Genomic DNA, 15353 nt, shown 5'->3' on the forward strand with positions numbered 1-15353 from the left:
TGAATATTTTATATTCATTGAATCTGAACAAAATCAATTATGTAATATTCTATATATGGTCAGATTTCTATATTCATTACCTGATTTGATTTCCTGAATTAATTGTCAAAATATTCTGACAATTAATGTGGCGAAGATACTGATGGAGTATCTCACCTATAAATATAGGGTCTCGGTCCCCAAGCTCCTCACTCATTCTGAATTCATTCAGCAAATTCCATCTAAAGAGAGTTGAGAGAGCGAGGAAGCCCGAACTCCAATACCGAAGCTATCGCAGGGATTGAAGCTCAAAGATCAATGGCTGGAGGTACATCGATCCTTTCATTGCATATATTATTGATATGATTACAGTTTATTTTCCGCATTTCATATCATTTGTATATGCTATATTACATACACTATATATATAGTCTAACAGTTGGTATCAGAGCGGTTTTATCTCTGCCTTGATTTTATTTGAGTTTCATATATATATATACATACATACACTGTTTATATATATATATATTTATTTTCAGATCTATTCGTGTGTATATATATTTATATTAATGTCATTTATATTATATATACATTTTCATCAGTATATACATGTACATATATATATCTTTATTCTTATATATATTATATACATTTATATACTGTATATATATATTTTTATTTTCACGTGTATATATGTTTATATATATATATTGTATATTATATATATGCTTTATCGCATAATACCTTCATAATATTTATTTTCATTTATGTGATATATACATGCATATATATATACATGCATATATATATATAAACATGATCGGTCCAAGTTTAATTTTTCCGTTTTTCATTTTTCGGTGTTTATTTCGAATTCTATATACATTACTATATTCGTATAGTATTATAGATCGATCTAAGCATTGAAAATCCATTGAAAAACTTAAAGATGGAAAAATTTTTCAGTTAAAACTTTTCGGACCCGATTAATTTCGTGATATTAAAGTATATATTTTTTCGTGTTTTTGTGCATAAAATCTATGTGGATCACTTTATTATTTGATTTAGAACCATTTAGATTTGAAAACACGCATTTTGGTCGTCGGAAACACGATTTCCGATCGGGTTTGGGTCGGGTTCGACGGACCCGCGTGCAGAAAAACGGGTCAAATTCGACCCGGTTTGGCTGGAGAAGACGACACAAACGACATGTCCTTTGTCAAAAAACGACGTGTCGTTTGTCAAAAAATGACGTGTCGTTTGTCAAAAAACGACGTGTCGTTTGTCAAAAAACGACGTGTCGTTTGTTGAAACGACGTGTCGTTTGAAGGGGTTCATTTTCAGCTGTCGTTTGAAAAAACGACATGTCGTTTTTCACAGTGTGAAAAACGACGTGTCGTTTGCATGCATTTTCAGCCCTTCAAATTTTGGAAAAACGACGTGTCGTTTTGCTCTTTGCAAAAACGACATGTCGTTTGGCAGTATGGATTTTTCAAAAAAAAAAAAAAAATGAAATATTCCGAATTTTTGATAAATTTTTTATTTATTTGGAATATTAATTATTTTCCTATTTTGTGTGTTAATTTAGTCAATAAATTGTATTTAGTTAATTTTCCATTTTTGTTTAATACATATATATAGTATAAATTGAAAATGGAAATTTGTTTAAATTTGGTAATTTATTACATGATTTATTTAGGCATGTAAAAATTGTGCTAATTTGTGCATTTAATTATATATTACCAAATTTATGCAATTTATTGTCTAAATTAATTTTGAAAAATCTGCCATTAATTTCATATTAAGGAATTAGCATTTAATTAATAATCATACATTAATTGTATTATTTTGTATTTATTTGGAAAATTTATGTTTAATGCAATTAATTTGGATTTGTATGATTTAAATGCTATACATAAATTCCTTTTATAGTGCTAGATATATTTAGAAATATTCAAACATTAAGATAGGTTGAATATTTTATTTAGCAATTAAGTTTCATAAAACTTCATAAAATTATTCATAAAATATTCATAAAACTTTATAAAATGAATAAAATATGAATAAAACGTAAGTAGTTTTGTGGTTTGACATAAGAAAACATGAACCTGGGACAAATGCTCATATCTAGAACGGTTTTTAATGATCTTCGGACGACCACACTAAGAGCACTAATCTCAGTGATTGTCTATTATGTTAATAACGAAATTACTTTTAGGTAGAGCCCAATACCTAATGTCTAAAGTGAAAATATAATTTTTTATAATTAGGGAGTAGCCACAGCATCTTTAATTATATAAAATTATATATTAATTAAAATTTACCTTAATGGACAAAACTTGTAATTAATTATTTGGATATAATAATTTTACCCCACAGGGATTTTATTATATTTTTATAATTAATTAGGATAATATAATAAGTTAAATTCTCTTAATTTACCCCACAGGGAGTTATGAGGATCTGATTTAATAGTGTTATCACAAATTTTAATTAAAGATAGATTTCATTCCTCCATTAATCTAAATTAAATACTTCATTAAATCTATCATAAAGTTCATCTAATTTTATTAGATTTAAAATTTAGCCCACAGGCAATTTTAGATTTAATAAAATTTTCATCTTCATCATGTTTCTACATTGGTAAAACATGAATTCATTAAAGCCTCAATTCTTTTAACATCTAAATTTTTTGTAATCCTACTCTTGCAGCTATTTCATCCACCTCTAAATATGCTGAAATCACTAGTGAAATCCCTGAGCTTAGGAGTGACAACTTCAAAATCTGGAAGGAACGAGTTCTTCTCCACCTAGCTTGCACTGACATGGATTATGCAATAAGGAAAGATGAACCGAGTTCGCTATCAGCGATACTAGCACTTCTTCTGAGATTGCCTTTTGCGTGAAAAGTGGGAGCAATCTAATCGTCTACTCGCATCATGTTCATTATGTCCGAATTCCTATGGGAATGCGTGGATCGGTGGAGCCACCCGAGAAGGTGAAAGACTTTATCAAAGTTATGGATGAGCAGTTTGACACTTCAGATAAATCCTTGTTCATCAACCTCATCCAAGAGTTCTCGTCCACAAAACTCACCGGTGTTAAAGGAGTTCGAGAACATATTTCTAAAATGAGGGACATCACTGCTCATTTGAAGAAACTCGACGTTATCATTCCTGATACCTTCCTGGTTCATTACATCCTTCACAATCTTCCTCCACAATATGGGCCTTTCAAAATTTCCTACAACACACATAAAGAAAAATGGACTATCAATGAATTGATGACCATGTGTGTTCAAGAGGAAGCCAGGCTCCTACAGGAGCAAGGAGAAAGTGTTCACCTGACCACTCAACCTAAGAAACGCAAGCCATTCAAGAAGAACAAAGGGAAAAAGCCCATGGCTCCCAAGGCTGCCATAAAGAAAGATTCCATCAAATGTTTCTTTTGTAAACAAAAGGGACATGCGAAAAGGGAGTGCAGCCAGTTCAAGAAATGGATGGATGACAAAGGTAATCCAATTTCCTTAGTATGTTATGAATCTAATATGGCTAATGTTAATCTTAACACATGGTGGATTGATTAGGTTCAACAATTCACATAACAAATTCCTTGCGGGATATTCAAAATCTAAGGAAGCCGAGTGGCAAGTGAGCAAAGCATCTTATGCGGAAACAAGATGGGCTCACATGTGGAAGCTATTGGAACATGCAATTTAGTTTTAAGTAATGGTTTTATTTTAAAGTTAGAAAAGACCTTTTATGTACCAAGTTTCTCTAGAAACTTGATTTCAGTTTCAAGACTTATACCCTTTGGTTTTTCCTTTACATTTTCAGACAAATATTTCAATTTATATTATAAATGCGAATGTGTTGGAAATGGTATTTTGTACGATGGTCTTTCTTGCCTTAATTTACAAAATAATACCACTAATAATGTTATGCATGTTCACGCTGGCACTAAAAGATGTGTTATGAAAGAGGATTCTGTACATTGTGGCACGGAGATTGGGACATATCTCCATTGATAGAATTAAAAGGTTGGTAAAAGATGGGGTACTCAATACCTTAGATTTTGCGACTTTGATACTTGTGTGGATTGCATTAAGGGAAAGCAAACCTCCAAGTACGTCAAAGCGGTGTCCATAGGAGTTACGAAATATTAGAAATCATACATACTGATATATGTAGTCCAGATATGGAGTCACATGGTCAGAAATACTTCATCTCATTCATAGATGATTACTCGCGCTACATGTATATCTACTTACTTCATAATAAAAGTGAAGCATTAGATGTCTTTAAGATATTTAAAGCTGATGTAGAGAAACAATGCAACAAGCAAATTAAGATAGTGAGATCAGATAGAGGAGGTGAGTATTATGGTAGATACACAGAAGATGGACAAGCACCTGGTGCATTTGCGAAGTTTCTTGAAGAAAATGGGATTGTTGCCCATTACACCTTGCCCGGTACACCCGAGCAAAACGGTGTTGCAGAAAGAAGAAACCGAACATTAATGGACATGGTGCGGAGTATGCTTAGTAGCAACTCTAACCTTCCTAAATCCTTGTGGACTGAAGCATTAAAGACATCCGTGTACATATTAAACCGAGTTCCAACAAAGGCAGTCTCAAAAACTCCTTTTGAATTATGGAAAGGTTGGAAACCAAGTTTGAATCATGTACGCATTTGGGGATGTCCATCTGAAGTCAGAATATATAATCCACAATAGAAGAAATTGGACCCAAGGACCATAAGCGGATTCTTTATAGGGTACGCTTAAAAGTCTAAAGGTTACAAGTTTTATTGTCCATCTCATAGCACAAGAATTGTGGAATCAAGGAATGCAAAATTTCTTGAGAATGCCTTGATCAGTGGGAGTGATCAATCAAAGGACTTAGGTCCTGAGAAAGATCCTTCAGAACCTTCCACTTCAAAAGCAAGATTGATAATGGTTAACACTCCTGTAGTTCAAACGAATGTTGAACAACCATTACCAATCACTGAAGATCCACAAGTTGGTAATGATAATCCTGTAGATCAAAATGTTCAAGAGTTGCCTGCAACTGTTGAACAACCTGCTGAACCTGCTGCTGCTCCCCAAGAGCCTGTTGGTGAAGTCTTAAGAAGATCTACTAGACCTATCAAACCAAAGATTTACAAAGACTATGTTGTGTATTTATTAGAATCTGATATTGGAATTGGAAATGATCCAGAAACGTTTTTACAAGCTATGAACAGTAGAGAATCAAAATTGTGGTACAATGCTATGGATGATGAAATGAATTCTATGAGGTGCAACGAGGTACGGGAACTTGTAAAGTTGCCTAATGGGGCGAGAGCCATTGGCTGTAAATGGGTCTATAAAACTAAGAAAGACTCATTAGGCAACACTGATAGGTACAAAGCGAGACTTGTTGCTAAAGGATTCACTCAAGAGGAAGGAATTGACAATAAGGATACTTTTTCTCTGTATCAAAGAAAGATTCCCTCGAGTCATCTTGGCATTAGTTGCTCATTTTGATTTAGAGGCTGGAGCGAGATGGATGTAAAAGCGCTTTTCTGAATGGTGATCTAGATGAGGAGGTATACATGAAACAACCAGAAGGATTCTCCTCTAGTGAAGGTCAGGATTTGGTATGCAAGCTCAAGAAGTCCATTTATGGATTAAAACAAGCATCCCGCCAATGGTATTTAAAATTTCATGATGTCATCTCTTCCTTTGGATTTGAAGAGAATGTCATGGATCAATGCATATACCTGAAGGAAAGTGGGAGTAAAATCTGTTTTCTTGTTTTATATGTGGACGATATTCTTCTTGCATCCAATGATAAAGGGTTGCTACGTGAAGTGAAACAATTTCTTTCAAAGAACTTTGAGATGAAAGACATGGGTGAAGCATCCTATGTCATAGGCATTAAGATTCATAGAGATAGATACCGAGGTATCTTAGGTTTATCTCAAGAAGCCTACATCAACAGAGTTTTAGAAAGATTTCATATGAAAGATTGTTCACCGAGCGTTGCTCCAATTATAAAGGGTGATAAATTAAATCTGAGCCAGTGCCCAAAGAATGATTTTGTAAGAGAACAAATGAAGAACATTCCTTATGCTTCTGCTGTCGGAAGCCTAATGTATGCTCAGGTGTGCACAAGACCCGACATTGCTTATTCTGTCGGAATGTTAGGAAGATTTCAGAGTAACCCGGGGATAGACCACTGGAAAGCTGCAAAGAAAGTAATGAGGTATCTTCAGGGTACTAAGGATTACAAACTGATGTTCAAACGAACTGACAATCTAGAAGTAGTTGGCTACTCAGACTCAGATTTCACTGGTTGCACTGATTCACGTAAATCTACATCTGGTTACGTGTTTATGTTTGCTGGTGGAGCTGTGTCCTGGAGGAGTAACAAACAAACTTTGACTGCTACTTCTACTATGGAGGCTGAGTTCGTTTCTTGTTTTGAGGCTACATCACATGGTGTATGGCTAAAGAGTTTCATTTTAGGCCTTAGAGTGGTTGATTCCATTGCAAGGCCGCTAAAGATGTTCTGTGACAATTCAGGTGCTGTTTTCATGGCTAAGAACAACAAAAGTGGAAGTCGAAGCAAGCACATCGACATTAAGTACTTAGCTATTAGAGAACGTGTTAAGGAAAATAAAGTGGTCATTCAACATATTAGCACTGAATTGATGATTGCCGATCCTATGACAAAAGGCTTGCCACCTCATAAATTCAAGGATCATGTAGAGAACATGGGACTTGGTTCCCTTATGTAATTTGTACAAATAAAGTTATTATTAATGAAACTCTTATTTTTGATTTTCTCATATTTATGCGCATCTTAATTTTACATTTGAGAAAAATTTCAGAGGACCTGAATAAACATAAGGTTTAGGGTTTATTCACTTAAGTACATTGCCACATAAAGTACATTGTTATATAATAAATGTATTGTAATACATGGAAGATAATACTCGATTCATAATGAGGACATGTCGCTATGATTCGTATGTTTATTATATAATGAGGAACGTTGGGTTTGAATATTTTAGTTTAAATGCTGACCAAGTGGGAGAATATTAGAATATTTTTATTTATGGAAATTATTTTCTAATTAAGGAAATGATTTTCTATTTAAGGAAATAAATAAATAATTGATTTTCTGATAAATGAATATTTTATATTCATTGAATCTGAACAAAATCAATTATGTAATATTCTATATATGGTCAGATTTCTATATTCATTACCTGATTTGATTTCCTGAATTAATTGTCAAAATATTCTGACAATTAATGTGGCGAAGATACTGATGGAGTATCTCACCTATAAATATAGGGTCTCGGTCCCTAAGCTCCTCACTCATTCTGAATTCATTCAGCAAATTCCATCTAAAGAGAGTTGAGAGAGCGAGGAAGCCCGAACTCCAATACCGAAGCTATCGCAGGGATTGAAGCTCAAAGATCAATGGCTGGAGGTACATCGATCCTTTCATTGCATATATTATTGATATGATTACAGTTTATTTTCCGCATTTCATATCATTTGTATATGCTATATTACATACACTATATATATAGTCTAACATAATTATATAAAAAAAAAAATCATTTGTAATGTGCAGAAAAGTTTTCATTTTCTAAAATGAAACTCCAGTCTTGTATTAACGTGAATAAAATACAAGAAAATAGTGTGTGAAAACACCCACTGAAACACAGAAGCCGAACAAAGATAGATAGAACGAAATTACATAGAATTGCAAATAACTGCTACTGTCTGATAATATACAAAAATAAATAACAGTATTTAAAAACATCAATTCAAAACTTTAGAAATGTATGGAAAAAATTACTTGGTTCCACATTTAAGTTCACCCTCTATCGTGTGTGCATATATGTGTATATTAGATTTAGTGCTTAGAAATCAAGGTGTAAAATCTTTTCATTTTTGTTTGTTTGGATCAGCTAAGTATTAAAACCTTGTTAATAATTGAAAATATTATACAGAAATGATTCTACATTGTCCATTGCAACAACATAAACTAAATGAACAGAACACAAAAGAATATAACGCATAAACCATAAGAAAAGACAGTAAACCTTTTTCAACGCCAAGATAAACAGATTATTCTTTGGGAGGAAAGGAGCCACTCGAGGTGTTCGCGACAGCAACTCCAACCAAGATTTTACATAAAAAGAATTTACTGCTAAACTACTGTTGTCTGCAAATATTTGAATGTTCTTTTCTTGGAAACCATAAATATGTCTCTGCATAGGACAAGGATGTTGGCTAGGTCAGAGAAAGTATTGAGAACTTAAAACAATTGTATTTATTTACAATTCTCTGCCAATCATAATGTACCAATGAATTTACATTGAAAATGTTCTACTGCATATTCAAATTTAAATCATCATGCTCAGACAGAAATTTAAAATGTCAAGTAGTACAATAAAATGTCATAACAGGAATGTAACCGTACCGCAAGACTCTCAACAATTAACTTGACACTTTTGATGATCGAAGTTTCATTAACAAAATTTCTGCAGAAAACCAACTTATTAGCAAGTGTTCCTGTACAAACTTACATGAATTCCAGGAATAAGAAGCATCAAGTGAGAACAAGAAATAAAACCGGCTGTCAACTATACCACCCGTTCTTTCTAACAACTCAGGAGCAGCAGAAAGTTTAGAGATAGTGGCTACAGTAACTCTCAGCTTTGAAAACTGTTCATGCTCCCACGCTACCTACAAATGCAGCAACTTTATCAGCAGGTCTAATAATATATATCAGTAAAACACCAAGTTCCAGGACCCTTGAGCAGTGATGCTAGTGCCCAAATTAGCTCATGGTAATTTAAAATTATCTCATAGAAACACATTAACTACCCTATAACTATTCCATGCTTAGATACTTACTCGAGGATTTGAAATGTTTATCTTCTTGTGTTTCAGGCCTACTTTAACACCCAATTCTTTTGCTACATTAGAGAAACCCTGAAAAATCATTATGAAACATAAGGATTCAGCACTTTAGCAAGAGCACTTGTAGGTACCACACACGGTAAGCATTTTATATCTTACTTCAAAAATTTGCTTTATGTAAGTATTTTCTAGAGGCTTAGAAACATGAATCCATAATTCATTATCCCATGAGCCAACACTGTTCAAGCAAATAGCGTAGTCAATACTCTCCCGAAGACGTTGATCAACACTCTGAAAGCCACTGTAATAGGCAAATTTTACAATAAGAGACTGCTAAAACTATATAAAGAATAAAGTAAATCAAGAAGTGTACACTTTTTCTCTTTACTTCTTTAAGTGTGTACCTTCTGAGTTCCATTGTAGTTATAAGGTCCACCAGAAGTCAACCCAAACAGTAAATTGTAATTCCTCTTGTATTGGGATTTGAGTAAAGAATAAAGAACAACCTAGCAATCTCAAGAAGTGCAACAGCGCCACTTTCATTGCTATCACTTCCCACTGATAAACTACAAAGAAAAAAAATCTCACACCTAAGTAAAATTCGTATAAGTTAATTTTATTTATCAAATCTCATATAGTTACAGAGATGCCCCAAATGTGTCATATGTTAATGAAACATACTTGTTAGTAAATCTAGATCCTGGTAAAATATTTCCAACAGCTATAAATTCAAACATCGTTCTAATCCAAATAATCAAAGATCCTCTATAGAAGATTTACACCGAGTGAGAACAAATTTATCGTTTCACCCCTCAATGTATTTTATCGTTAAAACACTTAGCTTCCGATAAATGATATTTCAGTAAACTAATATAATCACTAAAATAAGAGCTCTTCCATTTCACTCTATTAAGCCAAGCTCGAAGGAAATCATCATTTCACTTCTATGTCCAGATAGAAGCTATAGATTCTATATCTATGTTTAGCGCTCCCACTCAATGGTACTATCATGTTCCCAAAATGTACGTTTTACCCGGACCAAAAGGTAGGCTTAACTAACAAATCAAAGAAAACAAATAACACTCTTGAGATTGAACCTAACCATGTCAGGATTGAGATCTTTTGATCTAAGATCAACTAGTGATATTGACTTAGAAAGATACAACAGTAAGATTATAATATCTTTACCAAGATCAATATCGATCCCAGTCCAATGTATACTCCATACATCTGAAACTAGCATACTTTGCCAATGTTCTCAAAAGAACATAATACTTATCCAAGGTGTAAGTAAGCTTTATCGTTGACTATCACATCAGTGTAAATCCAGTGCACTGATGAATCAAGGGACATTATCTTGTGAAGCATATAATCACAATTACCTTCCACTGTGTTGACATTACTGTAATTGTGAATAACTATATGTTTTGGATTTAACAGATTTTGTACACATTAAACCATAAACATGAAAACTACATGTATACATAAATGACTTCTAATCTTCTATTGATAACAAATCAGATTACATTGAAATAATTTTTATTTAGGGCATAAAATCCGAACAAACTCCCACTTGCACAAACATAAAAAAAATAGTGCATTTCAGTCTATCAATTGTCTTGATATCTAGATCATGAGTAGTATATTTGACTAAACCCAAATTACTGGGACTATAAGTCTGTGGTAAGCAACTGCTTTCTCCACCATTACTTCCTTTATGTGCTTAAAACATTATGCAACATCATATTTTATATGCATTACTCCTCTAGGGATACTGAATTCTTTACTGCTTATAAAGTGCATCTGAATAAACAGAAGACATGTCTCTAATTCTATCAAAAAATGGAATAGAGATAACACAGTAAGAACTTTCTTCAGTTGAATGACTTTCTAGTGCTTTTCGAAAGAAACTTAGTTATGTAGCTTCACTGATGGAGCTTAAGTTATTATAGATGGGCTTTTACGTCCTTCTAGAATAATTCCTCCACCCCAGAGTAACCACCATCTCGAATAGGTTATGAATTGGTGTAGATATAAGGATTCTAATATACACCCTTATCTTCTAACATATAGGTCACTTTCAGAGATTCTTCCTTGATTGTCTCCTAATGTTCCTTGCTTGATTACATCTTAGATGGCTCCCACTCAACAGTAGGAGTCCGGTTAAGTTCGTACACTAGTGTACACTTAGCCTCTTACTATTGGTTCTCAGGGACATCTTGTTGTGACATACTGTCTTAGTGCGAAACTATAAGTTCCTTCTAGACTAAGTCATCAACATAGCATTCTAGTATTAACATTAATGTAAAGTACTTGCTTAAGATTAAGTAATCATTAGAGATACCATAAAATATTTCATGAGGACTAGGGATTTTGCCTAAGTCATTCGAATAAATTTTGCAAAATTCTCCTGTCTTATCCTCAAAATTCTAATAAGTTATTTCTAACCATATGAATGGTTAGATTTACTTTCTCAGTTATATTTAAAATTCCTATCATTATCATAACATAGTAAGCTATCACTAGTGTCATCCAAATAAAGATGGGCTTAGAATTTTAAAATTCTCCCACTCAAATAAGGTACTGTGATACTATGTCCAAGAACTTTATTGGTATCAATTTCTATTACAACAGTAACAAGTTAATTGGAACAAATATAGGATCAAGAATAAGTTCTAGTAATTTGCTAATTTGTTTATTATATTACATCCATGTCTAATCAAAATATGTGTGTCATAGAGATTCTGTGGTGTATTTAGTAGAATCTAGAGTTCAAAGAAAATTTTTGAACTGCATATATCAATAGCTTCTTCTACCCCTAAGTGTTATAGAGATCCTATGGAGTTCTGAATATAATCTAGAGTTCAATAAATGTAAAAGATCGTTGAACTGCATATATTACTTTTTAACTTCTTCCACCCCCATCAGATCAAAAGATCTTTTTATTAAACAAAATCTTAATAATTGCTTAAGAAATTACAATTATTCACAAACATTGAATTTGAATTTGAAGTGTTTATGTGGTATTAACTCTTTGCACAGATTAATATACCATAGATTTTGTATCTGAAAAACCGTATTTTTGCAAATGTCAGTTGTATATAAGAAAATATTAAAACTGTAAACGTTTGCAGCAGCAGAAAGTAATTCTGCTACAGCAAAACAGAACAGGCAAAATATAAAATATTTGTAGAAAAATAAATAACTTGACACAAGAGATTTATACGTGGTATCAGTGTTCTCACGAACACTCCTAGTCCACGGGGCCACGCCCAGAGAATGAAATCAATTAATAAAGTATCAAAATTACAAAGACAATTGACTTAAACAAGTTTAGACTCCTAAGTATTACGCAATCCTTTGTAATCCACTTTAAGAATCTGACTTCTTGAAACACCTTCAAGCCCGAACTCCCTTCGTCTTTGAAGTGTGAGTGCTTACTTCCTCCCGAAGTAAGGCTTCAACAAGTCTTCTCCCGAAGACCAAGTGCTTACTTCCTCCCGAAGTAAGGCTTTACCAAGTCTTCTCCCGAAGACCAATCTCTTGTTCAGTCAAGTAGTTCTTCACAACCTCTAGGACATAGTAAGAACAGAAATAGAACAACTAGAACCTAGATGAACAACTAGGCTCTCACAAAACAAAGAAACACTCTTCTCTCAAAAAGATAAATGCAAAAAATGATTAATGGAAGAGTTAATTCGAATGGTTGCTCTCTAGGCTCTATTTATAGAACATAGAAACCAAAGAGGCAACCACAAGTTTGAATCTACAACTGTACAAAAACTTTCCTAAGAAACACGATCTGCTACATTAGGTTCGAATGCTGACGCAGCAGATCAGACCAGAAACGGGAAACTTGCTAAAATCGGGTCCGATCCTCTATCAATGCTTGATTCCTGCCAAAAACAGATTAGATATTCTGATTGTATCAAGATACAATCGAAATCAACAAGGAAAAGGCAATAATCAAAGTTTCCCTAAAAAAGACAACTTTCCAAAAGAGAATTGCTTCTCTTTTAAGAAGTTTTCAACAAAGGAAAGTTCAGCTGAAAGTGCAACTTTCCTAACAAGGAGAAGGGCAACTAAAAATCGAATTTAAAAGGTAAGAATCCGAAAATGAATGCTCAACAATCTTACCATAAATAGAAAAATTATTTTGTCAACTAACTTGCCAAAAAAGGACTTTACAATTTCCCCCTTTGGCACTTTAGATGAACAAAATAATTTTTAACAAAAAGTACCTGCAAGACAAAGTTAGCAAGAGCCAAAAATACTACTCCCCCTGAGTAACACAACCGAATATCACAAAGAGACTAAAGACGAGCTAACTTTAAAAGATATGTTCACAAGTACTAACCAACCACAACTCCCCCTGACAAAAGGGTCCAGAGTTGGGCAAAAACAAATTAAAAATAAATATCTCTCCCCCTTTTTGTTTATCGGAGTGCCAAAGCAAAAACAAAGAAAGAAAAATAGAGATAAGTTCAATCAAAAGCAAAGAAAAAACAACTTAGTCTCGGTAGAGTTTAACCAAAGAAGTCAATTGCTTGGACATCTCATGTTGAACTTCTTCCATTGCTGCAAGGCGATTATGCACATTCTGAACTTCGGATTTGACTTCCAGGAGTTGCAACTGCGAAACTTCAACTTGCGACGATAGTAGCGGCGAGCGCACGGCCTTTGGCCGTTTTTGAAACACAACATCAAAGTACTCAGAGGGTTGGAATGTAGGTCCACTGATAGGAGGCTCAAGTGTTTCATGTGATTGGGCCACATTCTTCTGAGAAGATAAAACCTTATAGATTAGATTTGGAAACACAAGTTTAAAGGCTGGCTTTTTACCTCTTCGGAAGGAGACAATCTGGTTCATAATGTGGGAGGCCAAATCAATTGAAGTTCCAGAAGTATAAGAGTGAAGCCACATCTTGAGAGACTACGGTCTTGTTTGAATTAGGAACCCAATTGCTTAAAGCAAACCGCATAAGAGATGCATGAGCAAAAGTGAGGTGAGTGATTCGAAGACTCTCCCCTGGTTTCAATTCTGAACGAGCACCCGTGAGTTCAGAGAGCATCAACTCACGATCCATGGACATCATTGCATTGGAGACATTCTCGGGCAATTGCAAAGCTTGAGCAATATCCTTTTTAGAAAAAGAGAACCAGTGACCCCTAACATAAACTCTTCGATATAGTCTAGAATTCTCATCAAGGAAATCATCAGTGAGATTAGCATAAAAATCCTTAACAATGTTTGCAATGTATCCAATGAAACCACTGAGAGTGTTTTCCCATTGATGAAATTGAATAAACTTTACAATACCATAAACACGATGAGCATGAAAATCATAGTTCCTCTCACTTTCAAACTTACGGTTTGCATATAAATTCCAATCACGTTCATTATCACGATAATAAAATCGAGGGCAACCAGACAGAGATGAAGGGACATTACCAGAAGAAGGTTCTTCCATAAGTGCCTTGCCTTTGGCGACGCGCGAGGCCTTTCTTGCGAAGCGAGGTTTTGATCGAGGAGGCTCTGGCTCGAGTTACGTGTCCTCCTTTGTCCTTCTCGAATGAAGAGACAGCGATTTGTACGAAGAGACTTCCATTGGATCCTCTTCTTACCGAACTTGAAGAGGCGAGGGTTGATTAGTCTTGAGTTTCCTCTTGGGGAGGTGTCTTATCACGAGATTGAGAGGCTCAAAGTTCCTTCTCGGCCAGAGGCTTCTTTGGGCTCGTGTTCGAGTAGAAGGGGCTGTTGGAGTGGAGCCGAGGAATTGATGCGGCGAGGGGGAGCGCCAACGGAGGAGGAGATTCCTTCGAAGATTCAGATGAAGAAGACCAGGTGCGAAGAGGTCTTACCGATTTGCGAACAACTTGCTTGGGTGGACGTTTTGGCTTCTCGGTTTGAGATTCACACTGGGGAAGCGATGAATCTCCAGGTTTTGCAACAACAGGAGGATGAGCTGAAGCAGCAGGGGGAGCATTGGAAGGAGTTGCAACGGTTTCTTCCAACTTTTTAGTGTGCCCTAGATTCTTGGTTCTCACCATTTTGGATCTGAAAGAGAAGATGAACAGAAACAACACAAGGAACAAGAAAGAGGGTTCGGGTAGGTGGTGAGTTAAATGACAAAGATTGATTTATATAAACTTGGAAGCAAGACAAGAAAAGGAAACCAATTTTGAAAGTTTAAATGGAAGCATGGCATGAACACATAAAAGGAAACCGCCCACTCCTCAACTCCTTTACCTTTTTTTTTTTTAAAAAAAAAAAAATAAAATAAAAGGAAACTAGAATTGCCAATAATATTTCCAAAAATAAAGCAATCTTTCAAGAATAAAGACACATTACCATATAAAGATTAATCTTTAATTGGACACATATCAAAATAAATCAAAGAAGAATAAATGTTGATACTTACCATTTAAGCACAAAATTTCCTTAGCCC

General features: G+C 34.4%; 1 pseudogene; it reads right to left on the bottom strand.

Annotated features, from left to right (window-relative positions):
* Positions 1 to 14375, bottom strand: part of LOC115719876 (uncharacterized) — a 23743-nt pseudogene extending 9368 nt beyond the window's left edge.
* Positions 14376 to 15353: the final 978 nt, after the last annotated feature.

Source organism: Cannabis sativa, chromosome 2 (assembly GCF_029168945.1).
Source record: "Cannabis sativa cultivar Pink pepper isolate KNU-18-1 chromosome 2, ASM2916894v1, whole genome shotgun sequence".
NCBI classification, from domain to species: Eukaryota; Viridiplantae; Streptophyta; class Magnoliopsida; order Rosales; family Cannabaceae; genus Cannabis; species Cannabis sativa.